The 14,743-nt window shown below is 37.5% G+C and overlaps 1 protein-coding gene across 1 annotated transcript in view; it reads left to right on the top strand.

Annotated features, from left to right (window-relative positions):
• Positions 1-14,743, top strand: part of CADPS2 (calcium dependent secretion activator 2) — a 289,954-nt gene that overhangs the window by 80,664 nt on the left and 194,547 nt on the right.

The following is a 14,743-nucleotide window of genomic DNA, read 5'->3' as shown; positions in this document are numbered from 1 at the left end:
GAACGAGGGACTGCTCAAGGTAATGCCGAGGCAGCGTTCTTGTATTTGCTGTAGCTTGCAAGCATCTTGTAGATGTGTGCACCTTCCTGGCTGTGTCAGCTCTGCCAGCACATGCTCTAGGACGCGGCTGTACTGCTAGGCAGCTTTACTCCAACATGCCAGGCTTTTTAGTTTGAATCTAACAGTCTTGTAAAAACTCTTTTCTCCTTGACTTTAAAATAGAGTTCACTTTTTTAGTCTTGTTGGGCAGCTATGTACTGGCTTTGTGACTGCAAGCAACTATTAGACTTACCTTCTGATAGGGTGTTTCTTGTTATAGTTTTGTTCCTTTTCTTAATATTTACCCCTTAACTGTTCAAATTCTCTAGCCTTTTTCCTGTTTCAAGTTTTGTGGGCTCAATTCTTAGTGTAAGGGTGAAATAATCTGAACTATTTCACTGAGTGAAGCATTAGTTCTGAAGTGACACCACAATACAAATTCTGAGTGCACAGCTTACTGCTTTTTTTTTGTAACTGATTTTTTTTTCAGTATTTAAATAGTGATCAGGATATATATTCAAATTCCACAGTAAATTAACCTGTCTGTAATAATACGTGTCTTGAAAGGTACAATCATTTGTAGAAGTGACCATAATAAGGAGGCTGTTTTGGGCTGTCATAAAATTAATTTATTAAAATAAAAAACCTCAGATGATCATTCTGGGCACTTTAGACCATCAAATTAGAAGATGGCAGAAGGCCCTTGGTATGAGTAATGTGTTTCAGAAGTTGGCAGATTAATACTGCAAATGTTTCCAAATAGCCTGACGCAGAATTGAGTTACCTTTTTATAAAAACTATTTAGATCAGTGCAAGTCTGCTTCTTAGATAAGTAGGTGGGAAATATGTTTTCAGAATAGTCTAAAAGAAACTGTAATAAAAATGAAAAATCTCTTGCATTACTGGAATTATGACTAGAATTTGAGTAGAATAACAGTACAAAAACTAAATGAGAAGAATTTTTTATCAGACTTTGGCTTTCCAGTGTTTAGGATTTAGCCTTAGAGGTGACAAGTGATGTGTGCTGTTCTCTCTGGATATTAAAAATGTATTAGGATGTTGACTAATAGCTAGTCACAATACCTGAATAACTTAAGCTTTATCTTGGTATAAGTAGCAAGTAGCACTGTTTTACAGCAGGAGGGTAAGTCTGTTTGCTTATTACGTTTGATTTGTAAATCATTTGCATTTCTTGCCCAAGCTCTTGACTGGCTTAGCTTGAAAAAATTTTGGAATAGAGGTACTACTGTCATTTGAAAGAAAAAGCTGAAAAGTAAGCATACGTTCCTGTATATTTCTAGCTTATTGAAACCAGTGCCCGTAATTAGAGAAAAGAGAAAGAGGTGAAGTCTTGTTACTGTGAATTTGAAACTGGACTAGGAGCAAACTGGAGAACTTTTCAACATCATGGTGGTGGTGATTTTCCTTTCTTTTTCTACCCTCAGTATTCTACCTTGTACTTGCTGCTGGGAACTGTGAAGCAAAAAAATTCTGGGCTTTGGGTCCTTTTTGGGAGGGGCCCTCAATTATAAGAGCTCTATGAAGATTTTTTTTCCTTGCTTATATGCGTAAATGTCCAACAAAACTGTTTGCAGTATCTTGAATTACACTGGATAGTTAAATGGGTTTTGTCCCTTTGTAATCAACCATAGTTATCTCTAGGAAGATGTTTCTCTGACTGTTATAATTTCAACCTGCCCTATTCACTGCAAATGAAGTTTCACAGTTGTTCTGCTATTATCGGCACCTCCCTCTGGAAGCGCAGAAGAGGAAGGGCATAGTTGTGGAAATGCTGAGAGAGGAGGGCAAAGGCACATGGACAATGTCTTCACTATTGTCCCAACCTGGGTGCAAATACTCTTACCTCATCTGTATCATTCTTTTGGACTTCAGGCATTACATAAGCAGTATGGGAACCATGAAGATCAGGGGCACTGGGATCTTGGCAGGCAGCAGCTGCTCCTTTGAGAGGTAGAGGCAATAACTGGTCACTGTGGCTGAAGACAGTGGCTGTAGAGAAGAAGCTAATGTTCACTTTTGTGTCTTATATTGTTTGATCAGTTAAGTCTTTGCCATAGAATATGGCTATTCTGCTAGCAAGGCAGAATAGCTGATGATTGTATAAAATAAATAAATAAGAAATTGAACGTGTTTCTGACTTGAGCTGATATATTGAAAAATAATCTTTGAAATGGTCTAGAGAATGCTGAAGTGTAGTGAATTACTATTTTCTAGAACTTAAGTACTTTAAACAGAGAGCAAACTATGACTAAGAAGCCTCAAAGTTACCATTAAAGCTATTTGGACCTTGACATATGATTGGAATGCATAAAAATAGTCCAACTTAAAAAAGTTTGCATTTTGCATGCTAAAATCTGGAGGGATTAAACTGCAGACCAAATGTTCATTAATCTTCCCATTGAAGCATTGCTGTCTGAAGTGTAGCCAGCTGGGTGATTAATAAATCTAAGAAAATATTTAAGATTCTGAATGCATTTTGTAGCTTTTTTGTGTATTATAACTTTTCTACCAATGTCAGGAATTGATCACCCTTGTGAAAAATTAATCAAGGAAAATGTATTGTTATTTTTTGACACACAAAGATTACACTTTATAACGAGAGAGAGAGGGAATGTATTTATGATAAAGACTGACTTTTTAAGAAAGTTTTATTGGAATAAAAAGATTTATAAGACTACAGTTAGAAGCTAAGTCCAACGTGCCAATGATCTGGTGTCTAGAAGTTCTGTATATCCTTTGTACCACTTTCTGGAATAGAAATGCATTCTAATGAGTGATGAGATAGTATTGCTGTTGAGAAATGTCTGCACAAATAATAAGGCATTTTAAGTACAGACAAAACAAACACTTCCCCAAGCAGTCCCATTTTCATGATGCATTGTCCCTGCCTGCATTTGCACTCATATTCCATTGTTTTTATCTTTCTCTTAAAACAGAAACACTTTGAAGTATAGATAGTCTTTTGGAAGAGGCAATGAGGCAATTTTTATTATACCAAATACGTTCTCATTACAAAGCTAGTATTATCTATCACATCAGCTTGCAATTAAACTTGACTGTGTTGTTCCATCCTGTTTCTCCTCAAATGATTTGAAGTCTTCTGTCATGACACTTTAGAACTTTTGGAAAGCATTCACCCCACTTGCCTTGGGATGCTTCGAAGACAGTCTGGACAATGGATCTTTGTGAGCTTCTCTGTCCCTATTGTGGAGGGAGAGAGGTTCCTCTAGGGTGTGCTTCAGAGCATTAGGAGCTCTGGGTTATCCTCTGGATGAGTGTACCCTTGATCAGCACATGGAAAGGGGTCTAAAATAGATGAGTAGCATAACTAAACATGGGTTGTAGGGTGATTTGTCCTTATTCTTCCCTGAATGGTTCCTTTCTCTTAGTGTGTAAATGCAGATGGAGATACAATAGTAAGACTTTTCCTTTTTCTCTTTGTAAAGAGTTCAGTAACTGCTAAGTTATCAGCTAGATGGGGTTGTACTCCTTTAATCTTCTGGTTTGCATCTCTTTATTTACTTGTCTTCAGTCATGAAGCTTTAGATGTCTGCAGCAGTTGTTATGTTCTTTTCTCCTGTTCAGCCTATTTTTTCTTACTTCCCTTATTTTAGTAATGATGGGTTTATTTTTTAAACAATCGTAGTGGACTATCCTGGCAGCTCTTGGGTCATACAGGAGATAACAGGAGCAGATAGCCTTTTCTTTTTTGCTTTGGGACGGGAAGTACATAGTTGTGGTTCTTTCTCATAGATCTTTTTCTCTGCCACTTCTGCACACTACATCTGATTCTCAAGAATACTGTTAAAACTGTGTCATCCTTCATGGGATGCAAAAGAAGTTTTTTTCTTAGAAGGATAAGACATCATCAATAAGCCTTACAAGGCTTAAGAGGGTCTACTCTTGTCTTTGTTTTCCAGTGACTACCCAAGTTTTGCAGTATTCGCAATGTGTCAGTTCTTTTCCAGTTTCCTTAGGCTGCAGAGTGAACTCAGCGCTTTAACCTGTTTCCCCATCTGAAGTGCCCTTCCCACACCACCAAAAAAAAAAACCACTAAACCCAAATGGAACAGGGAAAGAAACTGCCAGATAATTTGCTTAAGTTGTCTGTTCGATGGCACTTTTTCAATTTTAAAACAGAGACAGAAAAAAATAATGTTGTCTCATGACATTTCAGTGGCTTCAGCCCAATTCCTATTTGCTCATATGCTTTTTGAGCATTCTGCTGCAGTGGCAGAATATATAAATTGGAAATGAAAAAGCGATGTTGATCAGTTAAAAAAAAATGTCCTGAAACAATGTCCTTATTTTAAATGAAAGTATTTAGGGTGGTGGTGGGCAGTAGGGACTGAAAGGATCTCAGCAGACCTGCTCTGACTATAGACTGCCTGGTATTGTGTTTAAAAATAGAGATGTAGTTGTATGCTCATTCGAACTAAAAGCTATTAATCTATACTTAGGTGAAAATGGTTAATGCAGGAGAACATTTATGGTAATAGGGAAGTGAAATAGCCAATTCTTTTCATCTGTGAAAAAATGAACCCAGTGCAATACCAATGATGAAAACTGTCACTTATATAACTTCTACTTTTCAGTCAAGTGGAATAGAAACTAGAACCATGAGTGACTCTGGAGGACAATTTAGAGAAATGAAGGACTGTTTTCTCTTCCTTATTGTACTTGCCCATTTACTTCACTTTTTCTCAAAGATAATGCAAGAAATTGGATGTTATATTTAGTAAGATTGTATCCTAAGAGATAAACACTAAGAAGAGATGAAGTGCTGGGGCTTGTTGTATTTTGTACAGCACTAAGTAAACACCGAAAAGTCAGAGAATTGAGGAGTTCTTTAGCAATGCAGATGGAAATGTATGCTACTGATTTTAAGCAACTGGATGTTTTTCTCAAGTTTGCAGGTACAGAGGTAGTTATGCATAAACTGATCATCATCTGTGATTGTAAAATAGATAAATATGCTAAGTAAATGGTTTTTTTCTAATCCTTTTGGCAAGGCTGTGTTTGCTACTTATTATTTTTGTGTATAAATGTTTCCTTTTTGAAGTCTGTTTCTTTCAATCTTCAATCTCTTCTTTCTGCTTTATTATTTTTGCCTGGTTTTGTTATCCTTCACTTTCTTCCCTCATAGTCAGGGTTGGACACTTTCCTTATGGAATTTGCTGGAAAATAAACAGGACCAATAGTGAAGTGAGAGTAAACCTTTTTTCAGTGATTTCTCCAAGGCATGCAGTGTTACACATTCAATTTAACAGCCTTTTTCAGGCTTATGCTAGCTAAAATAGACCCTTCGAAATTCTCATCACCAAAGGGAGGAGTTCTGGTCAGGCAAGATCAGCATACGGGGGAACAAGCTGTCAGCTCTGTTATAAAGAGGAAAGAAACTCGAGAAGCAATGTGCAGATGAACTCCTAATGCTTTCATTAAATTTCACTTTACTAACCAAGAAAATGCACTTTGGCAAAAAGAGGCTTTGCAAATTACTTCTTTGCCAGGTCGATGGTGATGGATATAACCAAGGACAGTGAGCATGGTTAAGCCCTACACAGTGGACGAAGATATTCCTTACGTGGTCAAGGAAAACCTCTACTTTGTAACTTCCTGCTGAAGCAGTTTCATATCTGCTGTAATTGCCAATTCTTGAGTAAATTGGGAAAATAGCATAAGAATAGGTTGTTGGTAAATTGTCTGGCCTGGTGAGAAGACAACCCCTGCATTTAACTTGCAAGCAAACAAATGTGTGCTTCAAAGCATAAAACTTTTCTCTCTCCCTTTGGCATTGTGTGTTGCTCAGTACAAAATATACTTTCACTTGTGCTTATGGTCTGCATCAGTCATCTTTCTCTGGCAGGCTGACAGCTGAAGCACCATTTGTGCTGTGGAACTGTTGAACTTCATGATTTATTCTACATCCACTGCATGCAGTGTGTTCTTTCTCCTGTATCTGAAGGTCTTGAGAAACATCTACAGAGATAATATGGCTTTTTTATCAGGAGAGAGCTGATGGATAGAAAAACCTAGGCCTGCACAGAAACTGCTCAATCTCTAGTCTCATTTATGCATTTATTTCCATGATTAAATAGGAATGATGAGTTAATATATATATAGGTGTGATTTCAGACCTCATGTCATTGTCTACAGCACTCTTACAACATCCTAAACAGGAGGAAAGCAATATGCAGAGGAAACAGTGTTTTCTCCCTAGCAGCACATCAGATTGCCCATTACTGGACACAGACTTACAAAGATTTTTTTAACAGCTGGCTGCTTCTTATGTTTCAACAAACCAAGCATCACAACATTTTGAAATATGCAGATCATTTCTGCTATTTTATTGCCTATTTATCAGCTAGTTTCTCCCTGGCATAGACAACTGGAAGATGAGAAGTCATTTTGGTAATTGCTTGCTTCTAATTACTCTCATGCAGGGTCTAGCGTGAGGGTACTTGGCCATCATCTTTGGGGGGGGAAGATGATTTTCATCTTTCTGGCTGCCAATGTTTAATATGTGACTGTGGATCAGCCCTCAGAGATCTCAAACCATGTGAACATTGATTGCCTGCATGAGCAGTGTCACTCAGGAGGGAAGTTGGACCGCTTTGGAGTTGTACATTGAGGTGATATTTGGAGAAACTCCAGAATGGTGGTACCACCTGAGGCCATGTGCACCATGGTGTACAAAGTCTCTCAACATGCTTCAGACAGTAAACTCTGGGGCTTGGTCAAAGGGGGAACTACACTTTTAAAGTGAAGATCACAGTGGCTGTTCCAAGTGAAGGTATAGCAAAAGTAATCCACAAACTGCTCCTGTAGGCAACAATCTGTATACATAACTTTCTATGCCTCACTAGGGTGCAAAAACTATTGTTGCTGTTGTCAGCCTTGAAAGGAGGATAAATATGCTTGTTGCAAAAGGGCATCTGGATAACTTTAATAAATGAATCCAGGAGAAAACACTGCTTCTGGGTGAGATTGTTTTGTTCATTTTTTATGGTGATTGTATTTCTGCTTGCTCCTGTGCCCAAGGCATGAACATTGCAATACATAGGTCTGTGAAATGTGTAGCCATCAGGAACAGAAATTTGAGTAGACTTTGGGAATTTGCTTGTGCCAGTTTGAAAAAGGTGGCAGAGAAACAAATCCCAGTGCACAGTGTTGTATAGTACACTTACAAACATGTAAGCCTGAAGCAGTAGCACACATTTTGGTTTGCAAGAGTTGAAGTTTTGGTGGGTTTTTTTACAGATAGCTGGTTGCTAAGCTGTGGGAAATGTCCAATGTGCCCAAAAGAGTTGAAGAAAGCAAAGTATATCACCTAAAGGTTTCAACTTGTGATTGTTTCTGAACCATTAGTCTTAATAAGAAGAAATCATAGCCTAATATGCTCAGGAAGGGTAGTAGACATATTAAAAAAAAAAAAAAAAGGAAAATTATTAAAAGAAGATTATGACTCTTTGGATGATGATGGTTTATTACTTTAAATTTATTACCTTTTCTCACCTTCATGTAATGTGATGTTTTAAGGGGATTTTAAAAACAAAAAATCCCTCACTGTTAACCGAAATTTAAGGTTTTTTTAATTTCACCTTTTTTCCCTCCTGAATTAGGACAAAACTGTACAATATAGTATGCTTCTAGGAGAAGTAACCTTTGATTAACAAAATAATGATGGAAATACTGAAATAGAGAAAAATGAGTTTATTAGTGTGATTTCTTAAAATTTAAGTATCTTTTGCAGGTGAGGACTCTGTTCTGAAAACTTACATAGATTAAAAACTAATACAGTTTAACTCTGATAATTTCATATTAAAAAAAATCAAAATAGTGCCTGGAGGATATTTCTAGGTATAAAAGACAACAAGGGAGGAAGAAGACCTGCAAGCCAGTGTTAATTTTTTTTTCTAGAAGCATGAAAGGTACTTCTGATTTCAAAATACTGAACAAATCTCATCAAGTAGCTCAATTTACACTCATGTTCAGCAGCCAAAAATTATTAAAATACAATGATAACTGTTAGTCTCTTCTTTGAATATAAATGCTATTTCAATGGCCAGTGCAGTAATTTTATTCAAGTAGCATAAAAACAATTACCGTGTGCTATTGGATGTATGATGCTACTGCATTAGCTATTTATTTTTGACCCTAAATGATCTTGTTCTTGTAGTGTGCTTAGTAGAGCTAATGTAAACATCAACTTAACAATTTTTGGAGGTTTTTTTCTTTTTTTCCAGACTCTCATAAGTGCAGTGAGAATATCATATCTGAACCAATGTGTTTTTTCTGCAGCTCCAAGGTATAGCAGCAAACAGCGCTGGTTTTAATATGTTACTTCCTACCAGGCATAAGCCTTTGTTCTTAAAATACGTAGTTGTGGGAGCTGTTCTCCAAACTGTCAGAAGTTTTCCGTGCCTTCATCAAACTAGCTCCAGCTCTTGGTGTGAAGCATTGTGTGGTTTCTGACTGCAATAGAAACTACTGAGGGGTGTGTGAGCTGATCCCAGAGAACACTGCTCATGGTAAACACTGAAATGGGGAATATTTTTGTTCCTGTGGAACAAGTAGGACTTAAAGTAAAGTTGGTGGTAGCTGTTGACTGTGACAAGAGTTGCCAATGAGCTGTAGTATGGGAGACTTTGAGGACCTACCCCAGTAGCAGCAAAGGGCCCTTTAATATTACATAGTAAATGTCCTATGCTTCATTTTGCCTCAAATAATGCTTCTAGCACAGCATGATGGTGCATGTCCCATCCAATTTTTAAACAAGAAAATTATTTCAATTATTTTTAATTTGTAGAAAGAGAATGGTTGTCTTTTTCAGAAAATTTAGAGCTCAATTTAGACCTGAAAATTGCTGTCCTTTTTTAAAGATTTATTCTTTGTGTCATAAACTTGATTTGCGGTAGTAGTACAAAGCACAGCAGGTGCTTTAGTGCAGAACACATCAGATAAAACCAAAGGCATATGTTTACCTTGTCTCATGGCCCTGCCATCGGTCTTGTGAGAGCTGGTCTTCTACAAGGCTTCAGTAGTAGCTGTATAATCTGTCTCTCCCTCTTTCTCCTTCTCTCTTCTTGCTCCCTCTACTTCTCTTTCTTTGCTCCTTTCTTGATGCTTATGGTGGTTTGGAGCTGGAGGGATTGGATCTTGATTTTAGTGTTGTGAAATTGATTGGATTTTGCCTTAAGTTTTGTGGATTTATTGGATCTTGACTGAAGTGTGTGGATTAGTAGTATATGCTGAGTCAGTATTGTGGTGTAACATTTTTGTGTGGTGTCCTTTTGAACTTTGGCCAAGTTCCCTTATTTACTCCCCTAAATTAATAAAGAAGTTCCTTAGGAACAAGCCCATGGTTCATTCTCTTGATGCTATCTAGAGATATTAAAGAACCCTGTTATAGTAAAACTCCTAGCCAAGCCGGTGAGCTGGTAGCTCCTGGGGCTTAGAGTCTTACATGTAAAATAAAGTATGCAACATCAGTTGGAGCAGTTGGTGCCATCACTTTATAAATGCCCGACTGAGGGTAATGAAGCATCTCCTATGGTCTGCATCAATGCAGAGGATCCTGTTACAGCTGTGATTGGTAGTCTAGAAGAAAAGAATGTTTTATGCTTAGTTCAGAATGGCGTACAAGTGATCATAACAATAGAAGTAGGAAACTACCACAACTCTTGGGTGACCTGTTATTTAGAAGCCCTCCCTGTGTGTAAGGGCTGTGGTGTTTTACTGCACCTTGTCCTGAGTGGGTGATTTAGATTGCTTAAAGAAGCACTGTGAAAGGTATTAGGCACGTGGGGGTCCTGGTCAACAGCAAGTTGAATATGAGTCAACAGTGCCTTGGAAGCCAGGAGGGCCAACTGTGTCCTGGGTGTCATCAGGCAAAGCATCGTCAGCTGGTCGAGGGAGGGGATTGTCCCACTCTGCTCTGCATTGGTGCAGCCTCACCTCGAATATTGTGTGCAGTTTTGGGCACCACAATATAAGAAAGATATTAAACTCTTAGAGAGCATCCAAAGGAGGGCAACGAAGATGGTAAAGGGCCCTGAGGGGAAGCTGTATGAGGAGCAGCTGAGGTTACTTGGTCTGTTCAGCCTGGAAAAGAGGAGACTGAGGGGAGACCTCATCGCAGTCCACAACTTCCTTGTATGATTCTTGGGGGTGGTCCTGTCAGGGTCAGGAGTTGGACTCGATGATTCTCGTGAGTCCCTTTCACCTTGGCTGATTCTGTGATTAGCAAAAGTGGTCTTAATATGATGTTGTGAAAGTGTGACTTAAAGTTTGATGTCAGGGTTTACTCTATTACTGTATGGCACAATCATTTGAATGGTGATTCAAAGCTACCAAGGCACAAGTCAAAGTTATCATGCTAAAAGGTTATGCATGATATAGATCTCTTACCAAGGATCTGCCCTTGGTTATGGGTCTCTCAGCCTCAAGGAACAGCCTTGAGAGCCATCTGAGCTCAAGCAAAGATCACCATTGTTCAGCCAGGCTGTTTAGCTGGAAGAGCTCAAAGAAAACTTACTTGAGCTGTCATATACATGGAACACAGTGGTTGGTTTTTAGTCAAATTACACGTGATAGGAAAGGTGTGCATGAGATTTCTTGTACCCACAGATTTCATTGTTTCTTGATAAATGACTCTTGAAAAACCACCTGCTATTCATGTGTGAAATGCATGATCAGTGTTCCGAGCTCATATACATCGATGCTCACTGGGTCACTCTGCTCTTTTGTGGGTTTTCAGAGAACAGATTGGAACTAGAGGAGTTCTTGGTCCAGCTATGGCCCAGGCCATTACCTCCTTTGGAGCCTGTACCAAACTACTGCTGGTTTGGTTAAGGGGCCAAGTGCATCCCTGACACACCTACATACAAGGTACTAAGAGCTTGAATCCTGGAACATATAGGGTACTAAGGGCTTGGATCCAGTAATGCCAGAATTTAAAAAAGTAGGTGAAAAAAGCTACGATGCAGCTTGAAATCCTTGTACAGAAAGGTGATAAGCTGATTCAGATGGTGTCTATATGTCTAGACGTTTACTGTCCCAGAGGTGTTGTGTGCATTTTGAGTGGCAGCCATCTTTTCCATGACAGATGATGCATTGAGCACTGATTGTTAAGACATAGGGCATGTCTGAATTGTAAATGTGATTCCTCAGAGCTAGAGGAACAGCAGCGACCATCAAAAATGAATAAAAATCTCTAGTGCCTCTTGTGGCAAATGAAGTTCCCAGCTGCTTTGCATAAAGAAGAGGAGGATGTTGGTGCTATTGCACTACTAGAAGATGTACAGAGGCCAGATGAGTAAGGAGTTTTCAGAGGCTGCGAAATCATTCTTGTGGTCCTTCTGCCCTACTGTATTCACTTATGGTTTTTTTCCTAAACTTTACAGTTTGTGTTGCCTGATTATATAGTTAGTTAAATTTGATATGATGTTCAATAAATAAAAAAGTTATTCAAGGGGTATGTTCTAGAAAAAGTAAAACCCAGCTCTTTGTTTAATATTTCCAGCATTTCCTCAAGTTGTAGGTACTTCTAAATAATGATTTTTCATCTTTAAACAGAAATATACTTTTAATGTAACTATCTAGTGCTAAAGACTATTTTGAATTTAGCTTTTTTACTAACATTTGCAACTGATGAAATTGTACGTGTATAATGATTGGAAAAAAGTGAATTTAAACCTTGCTTCAGTAGATTACAAATTCTTCTCTCATCTTTGATTGAGGAGAACTTTTTCCATCAAAAACTGAAGGTATGGTTCAGTCCAAAAGTATTTAGAAGGGCTCTTAATAATGCAAATTGAAAAGGTTCCTCAAAGTGGACATATATGTATGGTCCATCAAAACCTGTATTTGAACTGTTTTCTCCTGTGTGCATTTTATGTGTTAATAGAGCATTGCTTTTTGGTATTTGATAGTTTGTTAGTAGTGGGTAACACGTAGAGTTGGTGTTGACTTGGATTCAAGGAACCAGTAATGATACTAAAAGTTCAAATGCTGGCTGCCAAAAAGCGTCACTCCACGATGTCTTTGAGGAAGTCCAGAGACTTGAGATAACATTTTAACATTGGAGGTTTTTGAATGATTATTTAATTAGTACTAAGTCTAACGATCAGACTATCAAAATACAGGAATAAAGGGCAGAAGAGTGGGGGATTTAGTGAATGTACTTAATTAGTATTTTGCTTTAAAGATATGCCATTCTCCATATAGTACTGATTCCTATAAGCTACTGTTTAGGTTTTGTTTGGGTTCTTTTTTAAGCAGTCATAAAATGGCTCAGAAAAGCTCTGAAACTGAAGAGACACATCTCAAGAAATCTAACTGAAGCAAAGGATTTTGCATTCAACGTGAAGAGTAGCATATGTCTTTCAGGAACAGGAATAACGAGACATATAATAGCTTTTTAATGCATGTTAGTGTTTTAAATTTGAGACACATATGGTACATTCCTAATGGAATTTCCATTCTCTTATGGTTTTCTGTTGCTAACAAAGTCTTGAAAATTGAGTGGGTTTGTTAAAATGCTATTATTGCTTTTTAATTATCATAAATAAAAGTTGTTCTTTTTTTTTTTCTCTCAGGAAAAAATTTGGTAAATTGCTATTCAAATAATACAATAAAAGCTTTAAGTCCAATGGATTCCTTTTCATAACCAACCATGTTTCATAGTCTGTTAGCCACACCTTGGCTTTATATTTTGAGTAAATTCCTTCTATATCCACCGTATCTTGCAAAAATTTTTGAAAATTTAATAACAATGTAGTTTGTGACCCAAAATACATGAGAAGGGAACATTTTAAGGTCAGGAATACATGCAGATTGTATTTTATATGTGCACATACCTGTTGCTGTGTCCAACATGAATATGCCATTATTTTGTCAATGTAACACACACCAAGTGTTACAATAATGTTTCTCTTCCATGCTTAAGTGGTTAAAAAATGGAATAGATTTTTCCTACAGTCTCTTGGAAAATCGACTTCAGAATCAGAAATAAATTTTGAATTAGTATGGTTCATAAATAAAGAAAAGTGGTAACAGCTTCTCAGCTCTTGCATTCAGAATTAATGGTTTGGAACAATATGAATGAAAGAAGATAATGAATGGTGAACCACATTCTGATGATCTTACAGTATGTATTTTGCAGGTTGTTTTTGTTTGGTTTTTTTTTTTAATAAGACCAACCCAGTTATATTAGCAATACATAGGGTCATGTAGTCTTGCATGGATATGAGACATTGGGTGGAAAGTGTCTGTAAATATTCTTAATTTCTTTCTGTCTTCTGCATCTTCTTTCTCTCACTGGGTGTGCAGACTAATATGATGGAAGATTAAGTGTTGTTTATGAACAGTAGAAAGTAGCTGAAATTAGTTTGAAGTCATCTTTTGTAATTTTTTTCCTGTTTGCTTTCCAGTGAAGCTGTTGGAGGAATGAATCATTGTAATTGCAGACTGTTAGAACAAGGAAAGACTTAATATCCATGTACCTGTTTGTGTTGATGTTTTATTGCTTAGTGGAATTTCTGACTATTATGTATTTTGAAATTAAATTCGATATTTGAGTAGCATTTTGAGGAAATTAATATAAACATTAATTGACAGTAACCATGTCAGGTCTCATTATGGATGAGAATTTAACCTTAGATACTTACGTTTCCATAAGAGGAAATCTATCTTGGTACAGATAGAGCATATAATGTGATCAGCATATATTGGTGATGGTTTTTTTGAATAATCTGTTTGGGCAAGTACTTTTAGGCTTAATCTGCAACCTTGTGTACAATATCAATTAGGATATCTGTTGAAAGATGTGCTTTATAAGTAACTAAATTTTAAAATACGGTACATGCATTGACAAGCACTGAAACTTTTAGAATACATTTTTCTTGATCTGTTTGTGTCTGTGTACTCCTCTCTGCTCAGCTTTTTAGATCCTCTCCTACTCCATTGTTTTGTATGTTATAAGTGATGCACAGTAGTGTTTTAGGTTGGTTGTTAGGTGCACTGTCTTCTCACATGAGATATTAAATGGAGTTAGAGCTCTACTGTGCTATTGTGTACATTCATTGTGATTTCATAGCTCTCAGTGACTAAAACGACTATCTGAAAATACATAGTTAACTTCCAGTTCATGCATCTGATTGAAGAGAGCAGGTAGTCAGAAAGGTGACAGATAGGAAATCTCTTTCAACTTTGTGGTTTCACTTCTGTTCCTTGCATTTCAGCTGTGCGTGGGGTGTTGGTGTGGGACCCAAGCAGCCCCCAGCAGCTGAACTGTGCAGGGTGGAGGGCCCTGATCCATCTCCTTTGCTGCAGGAAACCAGGTGGTTCTCCCCAAGTTATGCTTTCAATGGCATGATGTAGTTTATCTCTTGCTCAAGGCACAGTTGTTTATGCAGGTCACCTTTTTGTTGGTTGCAGCTTGTAGAGGAACAATTTCATGAGACTTGCTACTAGAAATGAGCTATGTACAGGCCACATACAGATCAACCTTGCTAAGGCCCTTATTAAAAGAAGAGATGAATACAACCATCCTTGAACACTGAAAAGTTCTTACAGAATGCTGATGCTGATTTAATTGATTTGTTGTTGTGATTTGCCTTTTCATATCTTAGAGTATGAGTACTTGGGAGGGTATTTTTATGTTGGTCTCTGGGAATTTTAC

This window comes from Manacus vitellinus, unplaced genomic scaffold (genome assembly GCF_001715985.3).
Source record: "Manacus vitellinus isolate BGI_N305 unplaced genomic scaffold, ASM171598v3 scaffold_13_pilon, whole genome shotgun sequence".
NCBI lineage: Eukaryota > Metazoa > Chordata > Aves > Passeriformes > Pipridae > Manacus > Manacus vitellinus.
The sequence above is the reverse complement of the archived record's forward strand: the minus strand, read 5'-3'. Positions and strand labels throughout refer to the sequence as shown.